The sequence below is a fragment of the Ambystoma mexicanum genome, chromosome 1p, assembly GCF_040938575.1.
Source record: "Ambystoma mexicanum isolate Mex_15411 chromosome 1p, UKY_AmexF1_1, whole genome shotgun sequence".
NCBI classification, from domain to species: domain Eukaryota; kingdom Metazoa; phylum Chordata; class Amphibia; order Caudata; family Ambystomatidae; genus Ambystoma; species Ambystoma mexicanum.
In genome coordinates, this window is record NC_090921.1 from 237,369,021 (window position 1) to 237,381,570 (window position 12,550).

Below are 12,550 nucleotides of genomic sequence, written 5' to 3' on the forward strand. Positions count from 1 at the left end.
GGCAAACTGTCAGGTGCGCAGAGGAGGGGAGACCATGAGGCAAGGTGGGAGATGGGGGCAAGAAGTGAGAAAAAAACTAATCGCAAGCTAGGGCAGGATTCGGAAAGTGAAGCCGAAAAGGGGCTTAGCATGCAGCCCAGGGGTTTCTTTGACTGTCCTAAGCCCACAGGGACTTTGCCGTCCTCAGCTCATGAGACTTGAGATGGGTAGCTTGATTTGCTGAGGAAATGCGGGATGACAGATTCAACTCTGGAGTCAAACATAGCCCGGAACTATCGCCTTAAACTGAGTTTTAAGCCTGGTGCCGATAAAAAGAAAGAAATTAGCCTTAGATCGGGCAAGCCGTTTGACGGGGGAAAATGAGACCCCCTAGGCCATCTAGGTGGTCGCTGGATGCTGTGCAGACATCAGCAGCTGTTCATTTCGTGCCCTCACGTCTCCTCGTTAGTATAGTGGTCAGTATCCCCGCCTGTCACGCGGGAGACCGGGGTTCAATTCCCCGACGGGGAGGTTAAACCTTTTCTGGATTTTTTTTAGTTCTTGACAAATATTCTTGAAGATTAGGCTGAGTCAAGTAGGGAATGGGTGCCAAGAACTGACTCTTTAAGAAAAAAGCACCGGCAACGCTAGTCATCGTACAATATTTGTGCACAATTGCTTACATTAGGCGGCCGGTCCACTTTATTGAGTCCCCCTCAGCACCATTTAGTGCTCCTGTTGTCTGCGAAGTCCAAATTGTAACCCTGAATCAGTTCCTCTTCTGACCCTTTGTATCATGTTACATGACGAGTAATGATCACCTGTTAGCTTTATCCCTAATTATAACTCTCACTCTTTCCCTGCATCTAACCCTAGCTCTAATCCCATCATTAACCTCGGTCCGGGCACACGCGTGAACCCTTACTCTCATCTCAGCCTCTCCTGGTGATACATCACACCTGGGATCGTTTGCTCCCTGTGGGCTGTGGGAAATTTGCTACCAGCACGCCCTGGAAGTGGGGCTCATTCCGCTGCAACGGGAGGTCTTCCCAGGACGCGTCACAGCTCAACGCAAGAGCTCCTGGGTTTCGAAGGCTCTTGCAGCAAGCCTTCACAAAGCAGCAGGGAGCGCCGTTCCAGATGGGAAACTTGAGACTGGATGTCCAGAAAAGCAAGACGTCAGAAGCGAAACCTTTTTCCTGCAGGGTGTGGCATACCATCCGCTTGCTCATTGCGACAGAGGTGGCACTAATGAAGGAAGAGGTCAACGTTACGTTCTTCTTTAAAATGCAAGGCCAGGAAAAGTGGCAGCGGTGGGATTTGAACCCACGCCTCCGAAGAGACTGGAGCCTTAATCCAGCGCCTTAGACCGCTCGGCCACGCTACCTCCCTGCTAGTCGCCGAAAGCGGAACTTGACCCGTTGCCCGGCCCGCTTTAGTGCTTTGCCTTTTCTCCTTGGAAAGTCTGGAGACAGGCAGTGGAAGGGCAGGCAAACTGTCAGGTGCGCAGAGGAGGGGAGACCATGAGGCAAGGTGGGAGATGGGGGCAAGAAGTGAGAAAAAAACTAATCGCAAGCTAGGGCAGGATTCGGAAAGTGAAGCCGAAAAGGGGCTTAGCATGCAGCCCAGGGGTTTCTTTGACTGTCCTAAGCCCACAGGGACTTTGCCGTCCTCAGCTCATGAGACTTGAGATGGGTAGCTTGATTTGCTGAGGAAATGCGGGATGACAGATTCAACTCTGGAGTCAAACATAGCCCGGAACTATCGCCTTAAACTGAGTTTTAAGCCTGGTGCCGATAAAAAGAAAGAAATTAGCCTTAGATCGGGCAAGCCGTTTGACGGGGGAAAATGAGACCCCCTAGGCCATCTAGGTGGTCGCTGGATGCTGTGCAGACATCAGCAGCTGTTCATTTCGTGCCCTCACGTCTCCTCGTTAGTATAGTGGTCAGTATCCCCGCCTGTCACGCGGGAGACCGGGGTTCAATTCCCCGACGGGGAGGTTAAACCTTTTCTGGATTTTTTTTAGTTCTTGACAAATATTCTTGAAGATTAGGCTGAGTCAAGTAGGGAATGGGTGCCAAGAACTGACTCTTTAAGAAAAAAGCACCGGCAACGCTAGTCATCGTACAATATTTGTGCACAATTGCTTACATTAGGCGGCCGGTCCACTTTATTGAGTCCCCCTCAGCACCATTTAGTGCTCCTGTTGTCTGCGAAGTCCAAATTGTAACCCTGAATCAGTTCCTCTTCTGACCCTTTGTATCATGTTACATGACGAGTAATGATCACCTGTTAGCTTTATCCCTAATTATAACTCTCACTCTTTCCCTGCATCTAACCCTAGCTCTAATCCCATCATTAACCTCGGTCCGGGCACACGCGTGAACCCCTACTCTCATCTCAGCCTCTCCTGGTGATACATCACACCTGGGATCGTTTGCTCCCTGTGGGCTGTGGGAAATTTGCTACCAGCACGCCCTGGAAGTGGGGCTCATTCCGCTGCAACGGGAGGTCTTCCCAGGACGCGTCACAGCTCAACGCAAGAGCTCCTGGGTTTCGAAGGCTCTTGCAGCAAGCCTTCACAAAGCAGCAGGGAGCGCCGTTCCAGATGGGAAACTTGAGACTGGATGTCCAGAAAAGCAAGACGTCAGAAACGAAACCTTTTTCCTGCAGGGTGTGGCATACCATCCGCTTGCTCATTGCGACAGAGGTGGCACTAATGAAGGAAGAGGTCAACGTTACGTTCTTCTTTAAAATGCAAGGCCAGGAAAAGTGGCAGCGGTGGGATTTGAACCCACGCCTCCGAAGAGACTGGAGCCTTAATCCAGCGCCTTATACCGCTCGGCCACGCTACCTCCCTACTAGTTGCCGAAAGCGGAACTTGACCCGTTGCCCGGCCCGCTTTAGTGCTTTGCCTTTTCTCCTTGGAAAGTCTGGAGACAGGCAGTGGAAGGGCAGGCAAACTGTCAGGTGCGCAGAGGAGGGGAGACCATGAGGCAAGGTGGGAGATGGGGGCAAGAAGTGAGAAAAAAACTAATCGCAAGCTAGGGCAGGATTTGGAAAGTGAAGCCGAAAAGGGGCTTAGCATGCAGCCCAGGGGTTTCTTTGACTGTCCTAAGCCCACAGGGACTTTGCCGTCCTCAGCTCATGAGACTTGAGATGGGTAGCTTGATTTGCTGAGGAAATGCGGGATGACAGATTGAACTCTGGAGTCAAACATAGCCCGGAACTATCGCCTTAAACTGAGTTTTAAGCCTGGTGCCGATAAAAAGAAAGAAATTAGCCTTAGATCGGGCAAGCCGTTTGACGGGGGAAAATGAGACCCCCCTAGGCCAGCTAGGTGGTCGCTGGATGCTGTGCAGACATCAGCAGCTGTTCATTTCATGCCCTCACGTCTCCTCGTTAGTATAGTGGTCAGTATCCCCGCCTGTCACGCGGGAGACCGGGGTTCAATTCCCCGACGGGGAGGTTAAACCTTTTCTGGATTTTTTTTAGTTCTTGACAAATATTCTTGAAGATTAGGCTGAGTCAAGTAGGGAATGGGTGCCAAGAACTGACTCTTTAAGAAAAAAGCACCGGCAACGCTAGTCATCGTACAATATTTGTGCACAATTGCTTACATTAGGCGGCCGGTCCACTTTATTGAGTCCCCCTCAGCACCATTTAGTGCTCCTGTTGTCTGCGAAGTCCAAATTGTAACCCTGAATCAGTTCCTCTTCTGACCCTTTGTATCATGTTACATGACGAGTAATGATCACCTGTTAGCTTTATCCCTAATTATAACTCTCACTCTTTCCCTGCATCTAACCCTAGCTCTAATCCCATCATTAACCTCGGTCCGGGCACACGCGTGAACCCCTACTCTCATCTCAGCCTCTCCTGGTGATACATCACACCTGGGATCGTTTGCTCCCTGTGGGCTGTGGGAAATTTGCTACCAGCACGCCCTGGAAGTGGGGCTCATTCCGCTGCAACGGGAGGTCTTCCCAGGACGCGTCACAGCTCAACGCAAGAGCTCCTGGGTTTCGAAGGCTCTTGCAGCAAGCCTTCACAAAGCAGCAGGGAGCGCCGTTCCAGATGGGAAACTTGAGACTGGATGTCCAGAAAAGCAAGACGTCAGAAGCGAAACCTTTTTCCTGCAGGGTGTGGCATACCATCCGCTTGCTCATTGCGACAGAGGTGGCACTAATGAAGGAAGAGGTCAACGTTACGTTCTTCTTTAAAATGCAAGGCCAGGAAAAGTGGCAGCGGTGGGATTTGAACCCACGCCTCCGAAGAGACTGGAGCCTTAATCCAGCGCCTTAGACCGCTCGGCCACGCTACCTCCCTGCTAGTCACCGAAAGCGGAACTTGACCCGTTGCCCGGCCCGCTTTAGTGCTTTGCCTTTTCTCCTTGGAAAGTCTGGAGACAGGCAGTGGAAGGGCAGGCAAACTGTCAGGTGCGCAGAGGAGGGGAGACCATGAGGCAAGGTGGGAGATGGGGGCAAGAAGTGAGAAAAAAACTAATCGCAAGCTAGGGCAGGATTCGGAAAGTGAAGCCGAAAAGGGGCTTAGCATGCAGCCCAGGGGTTTCTTTGACTGTCCTAAGCCCACAGGGACTTTGCCGTCCTCAGCTCATGAGACTTGAGATGGGTAGCTTGATTTGCTGAGGAAATGCGGGATGACAGATTCAACTCTGGAGTCAAACATAGCCCGGAACTATCGCCTTAAACTGAGTTTTAAGCCTGGTGCCGATAAAAAGAAAGAAATTAGCCTTAGATCGGGCAAGCCGTTTGACGGGGGAAAATGAGACCCCCTAGGCCAGCTAGGTGGTCGCTGGATGCTGTGCAGACATCAGCAGCTGTTCATTTCATGCCCTCACGTCTCCTCGTTAGTATAGTGGTCAGTATCCCCGCCTGTCACGCGGGAGACCGGGGTTCAATTCCCCGACGGGGAGGTTAAACCTCTTCTGGATTTTTTTTAGTTCTTGACAAATATTCTTGAAGATTAGGCTGAGTCAAGTAGGGAATGGGTGCCAAGAACTGACTCTTTAAGAAAAAAGCACCGGCAACGCTAGTCATCGTACAATATTTGTGCACAATTGCTTACATTAGGCGGCCGGTCCACTTTATTGAGTCCCCCTCAGCACCATTTAGTGCTCCTGTTGTCTGCGAAGTCCAAATTGTAACCCTGAATCAGTTCCTCTTCTGACCCTTTGTATCATGTTACATGACGAGTAATGATCACCTGTTAGCTTTATCCCTAATTATAACTCTCACTCTTTCCCTGCATCTAACCCTAGCTCTAATCCCATCATTAACCTCGGTCCGGGCACACGCGTGAACCCCTACTCTCATCTCAGCCTCTCCTGGTGATACATCACACCTGGGATCGTTTGCTCCCTGTGGGCTGTGGGAAATTTGCTACCAGCACGCCCTGGAAGTGGGGCTCATTCCGCTGCAACGGGAGGTCTTCCCAGGACGCGTCACAGCTCAACGCAAGAGCTCCTGGGTTTCGAAGGCTCTTGCAGCAAGCCTTCACAAAGCAGCAGGGAGCGCCGTTCCAGATGGGAAACTTGAGACTGGATGTCCAGAAAAGCAAGACGTCAGAAGCGAAACCTTTTTCCTGCAGGGTGTGGCATACCATCCGCTTGCTCATTGCGACAGAGGTGGCACTAATGAAGGAAGAGGTCAACGTTACGTTCTTCTTTAAAATGCAAGGCCAGGAAAAGTGGCAGCGGTGGGATTTGAACCCACGCCTCCGAAGAGACTGGAGCCTTAATCCAGCGCCTTAGACCGCTCGGCCACGCTACCTCCCTGCTAGTCGCCGAAAGCGGAACTTGACCCGTTGCCCGGCCCGCTTTAGTGCTTTGCCTTTTCTCCTTGGAAAGTCTGGAGACAGGCAGTGGAAGGGCAGGCAAACTGTCAGGTGCGCAGAGGAGGGGAGACCATGAGGCAAGGTGGGAGATGGGGGCAAGAAGTGAGAAAAAAACTAATCGCAAGCTAGGGCAGGATTCGGAAAGTGAAGCCGAAAAGGGGCTTAGCATGCAGCCCAGGGGTTTCTTTGACTGTCCTAAGCCCACAGGGACTTTGCCGTCCTCAGCTCATGAGACTTGAGATGGGTAGCTTGATTTGCTGAGGAAATGCGGGATGACAGATTCAACTCTGGAGTCAAACATAGCCCGGAACTATCGCCTTAAACTGAGTTTTAAGCCTGGTGCCGATAAAAAGAAAGAAATTAGCCTTAGATCGGGCAAGCCGTTTGACGGGGGAAAATGAGACCCCCTAGGCCAGCTAGGTGGTCGCTGGATGCTGTGCAGACATCAGCAGCTGTTCATTTCATGCCCTCACGTCTCCTCGTTAGTATAGTGGTCAGTATCCCCGCCTGTCACCCGGGAGACCGGGGTTCTTCTGGATTTTTTTTAGTTCTTGACAAATATTCTTGAAGATTAGGCTGAGTCAAGTAGGGAATGGGTGCCAAGAACTGACTCTTTAAGAAAAAAGCACCGGCAACGCTAGTCATCGTACAATATTTGTGCACAATTGCTTACATTAGGCGGCCGGTCCACTTTATTGAGTCCCCCTCAGCACCATTTAGTGCTCCTGTTGTCTGCGAAGTCCAAATTGTAACCCTGAATCAGTTCCTCTTCTGACCCTTTGTATCATGTTACATGACGAGTAATGATCACCTGTTAGCTTTATCCCTAATTATAACTCTCACTCTTTCCCTGCATCTAACCCTAGCTCTAATCCCATCATTAACCTCGGTCCGGGCACACGCGTGAACCCCTACTCTCATCTCAGCCTCTCCTGGTGATACATCACACCTGGGATCGTTTGCTCCCTGTGGGCTGTGGGAAATTTGCTACCAGCACGCCCTGGAAGTGGGGCTCATTCCGCTGCAACGGGAGGTCTTCCCAGGACGCGTCACAGCTCAACGCAAGAGCTCCTGGGTTTCGAAGGCTCTTGCAGCAAGCCTTCACAAAGCAGCAGGGAGCGCCGTTCCAGATGGGAAACTTGAGACTGGATGTCCAGAAAAGCAAGACGTCAGAAACGAAACCTTTTTCCTGCAGGGTGTGGCATACCATCCGCTTGCTCATTGCGACAGAGGTGGCACTAATGAAGGAAGAGGTCAACGTTACGTTCTTCTTTAAAATGCAAGGCCAGGAAAAGTGGCAGCGGTGGGATTTGAACCCACGCCTCCGAAGAGACTGGAGCCTTAATCCAGCGCCTTATACCGCTCGGCCACGCTACCTCCCTACTAGTTGCCGAAAGCGGAACTTGACCCGTTGCCCGGCCCGCTTTAGTGCTTTGCCTTTTCTCCTTGGAAAGTCTGGAGACAGGCAGTGGAAGGGCAGGCAAACTGTCAGGTGCGCAGAGGAGGGGAGACCATGAGGCAAGGTGGGAGATGGGGGCAAGAAGTGAGAAAAAAACTAATCGCAAGCTAGGGCAGGATTTGGAAAGTGAAGCCGAAAAGGGGCTTAGCATGCAGCCCAGGGGTTTCTTTGACTGTCCTAAGCCCACAGGGACTTTGCCGTCCTCAGCTCATGAGACTTGAGATGGGTAGCTTGATTTGCTGAGGAAATGCGGGATGACAGATTCAACTCTGGAGTCAAACATAGCCCGGAACTATCGCCTTAAACTGAGTTTTAAGCCTGGTGCCGATAAAAAGAAAGAAATTAGCCTTAGATCGGGCAAGCCGTTTGACGGGGGAAAATGAGACCCCCCTAGGCCAGCTAGGTGGTCGCTGGATGCTGTGCAGACATCAGCAGCTGTTCATTTCATGCCCTCACGTCTCCTCGTTAGTATAGTGGTCAGTATCCCCGCCTGTCACGCGGGAGACCGGGGTTCAATTCCCCGACGGGGAGGTTAAACCTTTTCTGGATTTTTTTTAGTTCTTGACAAATATTCTTGAAGATTAGGCTGAGTCAAGTAGGGAATGGGTGCCAAGAACTGACTCTTTAAGAAAAAAGCACCGGCAACGCTAGTCATCGTACAATATTTGTGCACAATTGCTTACATTAGGCGGCCGGTCCACTTTATTGAGTCCCCCTCAGCACCATTTAGTGCTCCTGTTGTCTGCGAAGTCCAAATTGTAACCCTGAATCAGTTCCTCTTCTGACCCTTTGTATCATGTTACATGACGAGTAATGATCACCTGTTAGCTTTATCCCTAATTATAACTCTCACTCTTTCCCTGCATCTAACCCTAGCTCTAATCCCATCATTAACCTCGGTCCGGGCACACGCGTGAACCCCTACTCTCATCTCAGCCTCTCCTGGTGATACATCACACCTGGGATCGTTTGCTCCCTGTGGGCTGTGGGAAATTTGCTACCAGCACGCCCTGGAAGTGGGGCTCATTCCGCTGCAACGGGAGGTCTTCCCAGGACGCGTCACAGCTCAACGCAAGAGCTCCTGGGTTTCGAAGGCTCTTGCAGCAAGCCTTCACAAAGCAGCAGGGAGCGCCGTTCCAGATGGGAAACTTGAGACTGGATGTCCAGAAAAGCAAGACGTCAGAAGCGAAACCTTTTTCCTGCAGGGTGTGGCATACCATCCGCTTGCTCATTGCGACAGAGGTGGCACTAATGAAGGAAGAGGTCAACGTTACGTTCTTCTTTAAAATGCAAGGCCAGGAAAAGTGGCAGCGGTGGGATTTGAACCCACGCCTCCGAAGAGACTGGAGCCTTAATCCAGCGCCTTAGACCGCTCGGCCACGCTACCTCCCTGCTAGTTGCCGAAAGCGGAACTTGACCCGTTGCCCGGCCCGCTTTAGTGCTTTGCCTTTTCTCCTTGGAAAGTCTGGAGACAGGCAGTGGAAGGGCAGGCAAACTGTCAGGTGCGCAGAGGAGGGGAGACCATGAGGCAAGGTGGGAGATGGGGGCAAGAAGTGAGAAAAAAACTAATCGCAAGCTAGGGCAGGATTCGGAAAGTGAAGCCGAAAAGGGGCTTAGCATGCAGCCCAGGGGTTTCTTTGACTGTCCTAAGCCCACAGGGACTTTGCCGTCCTCAGCTCATGAGACTTGAGATGGGTAGCTTGATTTGCTGAGGAAATGCGGGATGACAGATTCAACTCTGGAGTCAAACATAGCCCGGAACTATCGCCTTAAACTGAGTTTTAAGCCTGGTGCCGATAAAAAGAAAGAAATTAGCCTTAGATCGGGCAAGCCGTTTGACGGGGGAAAATGAGACCCCCTAGGCCAGCTAGGTGGTCGCTGGATGCTGTGCAGACATCAGCAGCTGTTCATTTCATGCCCTCACGTCTCCTCGTTAGTATAGTGGTCAGTATCCCCGCCTGTCACGCGGGAGACCGGGTTCCCCGACGGGGAGGTTAAACCTCTTCTGGATTTTTTTTAGTTCTTGACAAATATTCTTGAAGATTAGGCTGAGTCAAGTAGGGAATGGGTGCCAAGAACTGACTCTTTAAGAAAAAAGCACCGGCAACGCTAGTCATCGTGCAATATTTGTGCACAATTGCTTACATTAGGCGGCCGGTCCACTTTATTGAGTCCCCCTCAGCACCATTTAGTGCTCCTGTTGTCTGCGAAGTCCAAATTGTAACCCTGAATCAGTTCCTCTTCTGACCCTTTGTATCATGTTACATGACGAGTAATGATCACCTGTTAGCTTTATCCCTAATTATAACTCTCACTCTTTCCCTGCATCTAACCCTAGCTCTAATCCCATCATTAACCTCGGTCCGGGCACACGCGTGAACCCTTACTCTCATCTCAGCCTCTCCTGGTGATACATCACACCTGGGATCGTTTGCTCCCTGTGGGCTGTGGGAAATTTGCTACCAGCACGCCCTGGAAGTGGGGCTCATTCCGCTGCAACGGGAGGTCTTCCCAGGACGCGTCACAGCTCAACGCAAGAGCTCCTGGGTTTCGAAGGCTCTTGCAGCAAGCCTTCACAAAGCAGCAGGGAGCGCCGTTCCAGATGGGAAACTTGAGACTGGATGTCCAGAAAAGCAAGACGTCAGAAGCGAAACCTTTTTCCTGCAGGGTGTGGCATACCATCCGCTTGCTCATTGCGACAGAGGTGGCACTAATGAAGGAAGAGGTCAACGTTACGTTCTTCTTTAAAATGCAAGGCCAGGAAAAGTGGCAGCGGTGGGATTTGAACCCACGCCTCCGAAGAGACTGGAGCCTTAATCCAGCGCCTTAGACCGCTCGGCCACGCTACCTCCCTGCTAGTCGCCGAAAGCGGAACTTGACCCGTTGCCCGGCCCGCTTTAGTGCTTTGCCTTTTCTCCTTGGAAAGTCTGGAGACAGGCAGTGGAAGGGCAGGCAAACTGTCAGGTGCGCAGAGGAGGGGAGACCATGAGGCAAGGTGGGAGATGGGGGCAAGAAGTGAGAAAAAAACTAATCGCAAGCTAGGGCAGGATTCGGAAAGTGAAGCCGAAAAGGGGCTTAGCATGCAGCCCAGGGGTTTCTTTGACTGTCCTAAGCCCACAGGGACTTTGCCGTCCTCAGCTCATGAGACTTGAGATGGGTAGCTTGATTTGCTGAGGAAATGCGGGATGACAGATTCAACTCTGGAGTCAAACATAGCCCGGAACTATCGCCTTAAACTGAGTTTTAAGCCTGGTGCCGATAAAAAGAAAGAAATTAGCCTTAGATCGGGCAAGCCGTTTGACGGGGGAAAATGAGACCCCCTAGGCCATCTAGGTGGTCGCTGGATGCTGTGCAGACATCAGCAGCTGTTCATTTCGTGCCCTCACGTCTCCTCGTTAGTATAATGGTCAGTATCCCCGCCTGTCACGCGGGAGACCGGGGTTCAATTCCCCGACGGGGAGGTTAAACCTTTTCTGGATTTTTTTTAGTTCTTGACAAATATTCTTGAAGATTAGGCTGAGTCAAGTAGGGAATGGGTGCCAAGAACTGACTCTTTAAGAAAAAAGCACCGGCAACGCTAGTCATCGTACAATATTTGTGCACAATTGCTTACATTAGGCGGCCGGTCCACTTTATTGAGTCCCCCTCAGCACCATTTAGTGCTCCTGTTGTCTGCGAAGTCCAAATTGTAACCCTGAATCAGTTCCTCTTCTGACCCTTTGTATCATGTTACATGACGAGTAATGATCACCTGTTAGCTTTATCCCTAATTATAACTCTCACTCTTTCCCTGCATCTAACCCTAGCTCTAATCCCATCATTAACCTCGGTCCGGGCACACGCGTGAACCCCTACTCTCATCTCAGCCTCTCCTGGTGATACATCACACCTGGGATCGTTTGCTCCCTGTGGGCTGTGGGAAATTTGCTACCAGCACGCCCTGGAAGTGGGGCTCATTCCGCTGCAACGGGAGGTCTTCCCAGGACGCGTCACAGCTCAACGCAAGAGCTCCTGGGTTTCGAAGGCTCTTGCAGCAAGCCTTCACAAAGCAGCAGGGAGCGCCGTTCCAGATGGGAAACTTGAGACTGGATGTCCAGAAAAGCAAGACGTCAGAAGCGAAACCTTTTTCCTGCAGGGTGTGGCATACCATCCGCTTGCTCATTGCGACAGAGGTGGCACTAATGAAGGAAGAGGTCAACGTTACGTTCTTCTTTAAAATGCAAGGCCAGGAAAAGTGGCAGCGGTGGGATTTGAACCCACGCCTCCGAAGAGACTGGAGCCTTAATCCAGCGCCTTAGACCGCTCGGCCACGCTACCTCCCTGCTAGTCGCCGAAAGCGGAACTTGACCCGTTGCCCGGCCCGCTTTAGTGCTTTGCCTTTTCTCCTTGGAAAGTCTGGAGACAGGCAGTGGAAGGGCAGGCAAACTGTCAGGTGCGCAGAGGAGGGGAGACCATGAGGCAAGGTGGGAGATGGGGGCAAGAAGTGAGAAAAAAACTAATCGCAAGCTAGGGCAGGATTCGGAAAGTGAAGCCGAAAAGGGGCTTAGCATGCAGCCCAGGGGTTTCTTTGACTGTCCTAAGCCCACAGGGACTTTGCCGTCCTCAGCTCATGAGACTTGAGATGGGTAGCTTGATTTGCTGAGGAAATGCGGGATGACAGATTCAACTCTGGAGTCAAACATAGCCCGGAACTATCGCCTTAAACTGAGTTTTAAGCCTGGTGCCGATAAAAAGAAAGAAATTAGCCTTAGATCGGGCAAGCCGTTTGACGGGGGAAAATGAGACCCCCTAGGCCAGCTAGGTGGTCGCTGGATGCTGTGCAGACATCAGCAGCTGTTCATTTCATGCCCTCACGTCTCCTCGTTAGTATAGTGGTCAGTATCCCCGCCTGTCACCCGGGAGACCGGGGTTCTTCTGGATTTTTTTTAGTTCTTGACAAATATTCTTGAAGATTAGGCTGAGTCAAGTAGGGAATGGGTGCCAAGAACTGACTCTTTAAGAAAAAAGCACCGGCAACGCTAGTCATCGTACAATATTTGTGCACAATTGCTTACATTAGGCGGCCGGTCCACTTTATTGAGTCCCCCTCAGCACCATTTAGTGCTCCTGTTGTCTGCGAAGTCCAAATTGTAACCCTGAATCAGTTCCTCTTCTGACCCTTTGTATCATGTTACATGACGAGTAATGATCACCTGTTAGCTTTATCCCTAATTATAACTCTCACTCTTTCCCTGCATCTAACCCTAGCTCTAATCC

General features: G+C 51.2%; 5 non-coding genes across 5 annotated transcripts; all 5 read left to right on the top strand.

Annotated features, from left to right (window-relative positions):
- The first annotated feature begins 438 nt into the window (after positions 1–438).
- On the top strand, positions 439–510 carry TRNAD-GUC (transfer RNA aspartic acid (anticodon GUC)). The gene has a single exon. It is a non-coding gene; the product is annotated as a tRNA-Asp (tRNA).
- Positions 511–1,906: 1,396 nt separating this feature from the next.
- TRNAD-GUC (transfer RNA aspartic acid (anticodon GUC)) lies at positions 1,907–1,978 on the top strand. The gene has a single exon. It is a non-coding gene; the product is annotated as a tRNA-Asp (tRNA).
- Positions 1,979–3,375: 1,397 nt separating this feature from the next.
- Positions 3,376–3,447, top strand: TRNAD-GUC (transfer RNA aspartic acid (anticodon GUC)). Its single transcript has one exon. It is a non-coding gene; the product is annotated as a tRNA-Asp (tRNA).
- A 1,396-nt stretch (positions 3,448–4,843) lies between these two features.
- Positions 4,844–4,915, top strand: TRNAD-GUC (transfer RNA aspartic acid (anticodon GUC)). The gene has a single exon. It is a non-coding gene; the product is annotated as a tRNA-Asp (tRNA).
- A 2,838-nt stretch (positions 4,916–7,753) lies between these two features.
- On the top strand, positions 7,754–7,825 carry TRNAD-GUC (transfer RNA aspartic acid (anticodon GUC)). Its single transcript has one exon. It is a non-coding gene; the product is annotated as a tRNA-Asp (tRNA).
- The last annotated feature ends 4,725 nt before the right edge of the window (positions 7,826–12,550 follow it).